General features: G+C 41.0%; 1 protein-coding gene across 4 annotated transcripts in view; it reads right to left on the bottom strand.

Annotated features, from left to right (window-relative positions):
* The window catches only part of LOC102676282 (protein slit), a 483,130-nt gene that overhangs the window by 310,910 nt on the left and 165,483 nt on the right, over positions 1 to 6,737 (bottom strand). Inside the window, exons 1-2 of one of the 4 annotated variants that reach the window (XM_031510284.1) lie at positions 6,465 to 6,731; positions 6,313 to 6,398 (exon numbers count right to left, since the gene is read on the bottom strand). The exons of 2 other annotated variants lie outside the window; for them this stretch is intronic. The gene's annotated coding sequence lies outside the window, so the exon portion shown is untranslated. Of the gene's footprint in view, positions 1 to 6,312; positions 6,399 to 6,464; positions 6,732 to 6,737 lie in introns of those variants that run through there. One more of the 4 variants, XM_031510286.1, reaches the window with a different exon arrangement.

The following is a 6,737-nucleotide window of genomic DNA, read 5'->3' as shown; positions in this document are numbered from 1 at the left end:
AAAAAAAAAAAAAAAAAAAAAAGAAAATCGTGTCACAGGCATTGTCGTACACGCGCATCATCCACGGATCGCAATTTTCCCTCTCCAGGAGGGAGAGGGGAAGGAGAATATCTGGTCCCTCAAATTGATTTTTTGACAGCCGCGAGGGGACAGCTATTTTGAACGCGATCGCGGAGACTTTGCATCGAAACGAACCGATCGAGCCGCGTCATCGTCGATAAATTGAGTTTCGACACGGCCTCCTCTATCCGTGGAATATTATATTTTCGAGGAAGGAAATCTCTAATCTCGTAGCAGTTTTCTCGAGGAGTTCCTTTTTTTTTGAGGAGGAAATGGTCGATAAAAATAAGAATTGATCGAACGAAGAATCGATTATGCTGTTATATTTTGGAAAATTTTCTGAATCTTTAATATTGAAATTATTATTATATCTCAATAATTAATAACGAATTATCATATTTTCTCATTTTTATCGAATCGTGATTTTATAATAAACTTCTTCTCTCTCTCTCTATATATATATATATTTGCATATATAGATCAATGTTTTTTAATCAATACGAAACGAATAAGTACCTTAGTTAAATAGTTTTAACTTAAAAATAATCGCGTTGATTTTTCTTTTTTCTCTTTTTCTTTTTAAGAATCCACTGATTCAAAGGCGCACGAATATATCTTATGCATTTTATCATCCACCTCCTACGAGGATCGTTTGTTTCAGAACCGTGAACATCTTGTGACCATTTGTAACTCTCGAAAGGAACGAGATTTTGAAGGTAACGTCATTACGAGCCCATGTCTTCAAGATTGAATCAATCGTGAACATTCTCGTAAACTGAGAATATTTGTTAAAAAACAATCTTGAATTTGTTTCATCGTATTCCAATGATCCATACAAAAAATAAATATACACATATCTGATAAATTTCCAAACAAGACGTCCAAACAAACGTCTCCTCAATACGAAATAACTTTTCCAAAATTGGCGAAGAAAAAGCGAATCTTATCTTACGAACCTTTACCTTCGTCTTCACCTTTCCACCGGTCCACCAATTCTTCCGCTCCTCCCTCCCTCCCTCCCTCTTTTTTCATTTACAACGGTCCAGAACGCGCGTCCATAAATCCACTCGCACCGACAGACTCTATAAATATTTGGAGTCGACCGGTCGCCTCCTCCGCGTCCCTATGACGCTTGTCGGTGGAGGGTGGCGACGTGAGAGGGGAGGGGACAGGGCGCCGCAGCAGCAGCAACAGCGGGGGCCGTTGACTATCCGAGGAACACTCCAACCCTCTCGGCACCCCGCCCCCACAACCCCCCTCGCCCCCACACACTCTATAAATAGTTGGAGCCGGCCGGTCGCCTCCTCCGCGCCCCTATGACGCTTGCCGGCGGAGGGGGGCGCCGTGAGAGGGGAGGGGACAGGGCGCCGCAGCAGCAGCAACAGCGGGGGCCGTTGACTATCCGAGGAACACTCCAACCCTCTCGGCACCCCGCCCCCACAACCCCCCTCGCCCCCACACACTCTATAAATAGTTGGAGCCGGCCGGTCGCCTCCTCCGCGTCCCTATGACGCTTGTCGGTGGAGGGTGGCGACGTGAGAGGGGAGGGGACAGGGAGCAGCAGCAGCAGCAGCAACAGCGGGAGCCGTTGAATATCCGAGGAACACTCTAACCCTCTCGGCTCCAGGCTTAATTAAGCCGTCAGAACTAACGCGTAGCATCCGAACACGTGGCCATGTCAGATTTCGGTTGTAGCGGAGTCCGAGTTATAGTACGGCGAGAGCCTGTTAAATCGAGAGGCATCTGTTTCCGGATTCGCAACGCGTTCCACCGCGCTCCACTTCCTCCGTAATCGCTTCAATTTCCCTCCTTTCCTTCCTTCCTTTCCCCCTCCTCCTCTATTTTTCTTCCCTCCTCCTTTCTTTCTCCCTCTCTCTCGCCCTTCAACTTCTTTTCCCTCCTTCGTTCGGGGATGTAGTTACTGGGTTACGAACACGGGGCCACGATTCTCGTTCGAAATTAATTAACCCGTCAACGACACGGCGCAACCCCTTGTCCTGCGGGATTACAGGTGAACTTACGGGCACGAGTACGCGTGTTCGTGCGGAGATGCGAGGAGATGACGGTTGTTGTTCCTTGTTGTGGCGAGGAGAAAAGGCTCGTTCGCGGGAAGGATTTTTGTATAATATTTTTTCTCTCGGAAAAATGTGATGAAAGGTGTCGAGAACCGTCATTTCGTGATCGATGGTGCGTTTGAAGTTGATTAGTGTCGATTGTGGTTGAAAGAAGGTGTTGAAAAATGTGATTTGAAATTTCGTAGCTTGGTGTTGAAGGTTTGATTGAAGTTAATCTTGCAGATTAATCGTGCAGTCATCGAAAAGTGTGATTTAATTTTTGAATAGCGCGAATAATTGTAGAACTTGCGAAATGAATAATGGAACAATATTGGAGAATCTTGCGATTTTTGGAATATTGATTTTCCTTTTAATAGAAAAACTATCACAAAGTGTTCGTGAGACTATTTTGAAAATTTTAATCGAGAAAAATTTCCCCTTTAAATGACGCGATTCTAAATATTTTTTCATTGTCATTATCAAAATAAGACAAATATTTACTTATCTCTTTAATTGAGATACAACCTATTGCAATAAAAATTGAAATATAAACAAAGGAAATAACCCTATTTTACTGAAAACTGTCATTTTCCGATTGAATTCTCATGTTACAAGAGAGAGGATAACTCGATCATCGATGAATGGGCCGAGTAATTTCTCGAGATCGAATGAACGGGAGTCGGTTCAATTTGACCATCATCGGAATAGATTTATGCATTATAAATCAGCTTTTACGCTTTATAAAAACGGTCGCGATCCCGTTGTGCATAAAACTCGGATCCAGTTGGAAAAGTTTATCTATTATATATGACCGGCACGGAAGAAATTTTAATCAAACTTTCAAATGAGGTTTCGCGAAAACTCGTCGCATAAGCTATCGAAAACGTGTTACCTGGCCGCGTGTGACACGGACCTCCGCCTCGTCTTATTTCTCCATCTTATGTTGAGAAAACCGTGTTGTTATCGCGAAAATTACCCGACGAAACATCTTGTCGTGATCTTCCATTTCGTGTCTCCAGTTCGAGCGAGAAGTTTGAAAGTTTCGAGGAAAATTTGTCATTTTCTCTCGCCTTTGTTTAATTCATTTCTGAAAATTAGTTTTTCCAGTCTTTTCCATGTGGTTCTTTTTTTTTTTATTTAAATCAAGAATGAAAGCAGTAATCGAGAATCGATACTATAATTAAATCTATAAATTTTCTTTCGCGATTTAAAAAAAAAAAAAAGAAATCGCAGGTAAATACGAGATAATCGAATTTCATACGGTTGACAATTTGATTAATCGATTAAAGAATAATTTATTCCCGGACGATTTATATCCAATTTTTTGAAATTCGAAATCTTCTTATAATTTAAATGATAAATAAAAGTTATAATGCAAAATAAATTGAAGAAAATTTTACCAAATTAAGAAGATAAAGGCAAGATTTTTTGAACGATTAAGGGATTATTGTTTGGAATTCGAAGGGAACACAGATCGCAAAATAAACTGTCTGCCGGGACCGAATAGTTCCACGGGATTCCGTAGTAAATCAAACTCAAAATTACCATTCATTCCTCGTGGGAAACGAGTAATATTCAAACTACCTCGGAATCTTGTTAATCCAGATTTTCCTGTAACTAAAACTCTAGCATCTCGTTCAATCCCGTAAAGAGTTTTATATAATCGATGCTGAAAAATAACATCAAAGTGAGAGGAGCTTTTTATTTACACGCCGTGTATAAACTTGCAAACGTACGCACGATCGTTGGAAATAATAAATTCGTTTATAAAATAAATAAATAATCCGCCAAGATGAATCTCGATTCACTTTTCACCTCGCGTAACTTAAACTAACGTTAACGAAGAAAAGAATAAATCCAACTTACCGCAACATCGATAAACTTACTCAATTGTGTTTTCCGTCGAATCGACGGAATAAATATCTCGAATCTCCCCGAACAAACAAACGTATTCCACTTGGTCCTCTCATTCGCCAAAGGGACGTAATTGATAAGGGTTGTTGCGTGTCCCCGTGACGAAAACGCGTCGAAATGGCATCGATTGTCCACACGAGGCCACCTTCCGTATGGGAACCTAACGAGTTGCGTATTATTTATTTAACGGCCGGCAACAAACGGACCGTAATTTTTGTTTCGCCGGTGAAAGCGGCGAGGACGAGCCCCTCCAACGAGGGACGACGTACGTTGAAATTTTTATCGCGCCCGCCTGCCTCGACTTGCGAGAACCATGTCGCCGACTCCTTTTCAATCTGTACGTAGTCGAACGGCTACTGGAAGGGAAAAAGAATATTTGGAAAAATCGTTTGCGGACGAGGAATGATTTCAATATTGGGTAAAGGCTGTTTAAAGAAGTGTACGCGCGAAAGACTAATCGTTTGCGAATTTATTTCCCTATGATATAATATTTCTTCCAGATAACGATAAGAATATGCTTTATCGATAATCTGTATATTCCAAAATGAATTTTATAAGTATGCCTTATTAGAATCAGTACTAAAAGAAAAAATTTAAGGATCAATATTCTTGTAATTTTATTTCTAACCTAAAATATCATGTCTTATCGCATACCTATCGAATTCTTTATATGAGTTTACGTATCTCTATTATATTATCTCGTTTCGAAATCTCCAATTTAATTTTTCTTCAATACGATTTACTAAAACTGATCAATATCTTACAATAAACTAACTTAAAAGCAGAAATATCGTATAATATCACGATTGATTGAAATATTAGAGTATTCTTCCATCGTTTCTCGAACCTTTCCTCCTCCACTCTGCAAAAAAGAAAAAAGAAAAAGGAAAAAAATTCAACTTTCGACTCGACCTTCCAACTCAAAAGCAGAAAGATCGTATCGTATCACGATTGCGAAATATTAGAGTATTCTTCCATCGTTTCTCCTTTCCTCCTCCACTCTGCAAAAAAGAAAAAAGGAAAAAGAAAAAAATTCACCTTTCGACTCGACCTTCCTCCAATTGAATTCGTCCAAGAACAAAGAACACCTCTGTTCCCCCTCCCCCGCTTTCGTGCAATATTAACGAGCTTTAATTTTCCCTCGGAAGAAAAAAACAGACGGAGCAAGAAATTTGAACGGAGGGCCCTGCCGCGAGGAAGAATCCCGCCAGGATCCCGCTGGAACTCGCCTCTTTTTCGCCCTCGTTGTAAAAAGTTATCCGGTCCATCCGGAGTTGCGGGGCCGCGGAAGTTCCGAACCGGAATCGCCCGATTACCGCAAAATGTATTAGGGTAATTAAGATGTCTGAGGCGCGTCAGAGGCGGGGAGGAGAGGAGGACGCGAGCTCCGGGGGAACGAAACCGCGGTTGCGGTTTAATTGAGTCAAAAGGAAAACGTTAAAGCCCGCCACTTTGTCGCGGCCGATGCGATTAAGAGCCATTCTCTCGCTGCTTTCTCCGCCCCAAGGCTGCATCTCTCGCCTATTAATGTAATTGATTAGCCGGCTGGAAACCGAGACATCCGGCCTTTTTGTCAATCTTCGCGAAATTCATACTTCAGGAAAGGGGGATTGGATCCGTCGATATCCGATTTCCCTTCGTTTTTACGTTTTTTGGGAATTTTGTCCATCAACGAAATTTTTATGATACTTGCTGTACACTATGTGCTTCGAGTTGGGAAGAGGTTAATATATAAATTTGATCGCACGTTATTACGAATGAAAGGGAACGATCTCGATCTCTTGCTCTTCGACTGATTTATTTTTAAACGAACTTCTGCGGGGAATCGGAAATTTTTCTAGATATTTTCAAATTTAATATCGAGCATTGTGAATTCGATCATAGTGATACCGAATATATTAACAATTAGTAATATCGTCATTGATGATATTATCTTTTTGCGAAATTTCATAAGTTAATATATAAAGATTAATATCAATGATTATATTATCTCGAATAATATTCTAAAAATATTACGATCAACCTTCCTTTACTTCACTCGGTATGAATCACTCTGAATTACATTGAGCGAAACCTAGAGCGAATACGAATTAAAGAAACGTCAACAAAAACACTGTAATATAAACATTTGTATCGTACGAAGGCCGTGTAAATATATTAATCCCTCTACGTCGTAGGTTACTCTAACGCGTAATACGTATTTCACGAAAATAATCAACGATCTCGAATATATATTTCCTTAACAATTTCAAATTTCCATGCAAAATTCTACATACCTCCCATTTCCAACAATTTTCCTCAAATAGCAAAGCGAAGAATTACATACGGAGGAATTGTCGCAATTTTCGCAGTATCCGCAGATAAAAATATCTGAAATTCGAACGACAGACGTTAAAATAATACGTACAGAGAAAAGATGAATTTCCAGATACGTACCTGCTAATCCAGCAATGTCGTGTCGTGTCGTGTCGTGTCGTGTCGTCCACAGACTGTCTAATCGCAAAGAGGAACGGATTTCGTCCGTGTCCTGAAAGCGCAGTATCCGCGATTAGCGGAGGAGGCAGGCTCGTTAACGAGGGGGCCGACAACCGTTCCCTGGCGAATCAATTAACAGGAGAACGTCGAATTGGCAACGCGCCTGGCAATTATCGCGTCCGGGCGCCCATTGTGCGTGTCTCGGCCGCGAGCCACCACGACAGACCGAAATTT

This window comes from Apis dorsata, unplaced genomic scaffold (assembly GCF_000469605.1).
Source record: "Apis dorsata unplaced genomic scaffold, Apis dorsata 1.3 scaffold_220, whole genome shotgun sequence".
NCBI lineage: Eukaryota > Metazoa > Arthropoda > Insecta > Hymenoptera > Apidae > Apis > Apis dorsata.
This window is presented reverse-complemented; position numbering and strand designations above follow the sequence as displayed.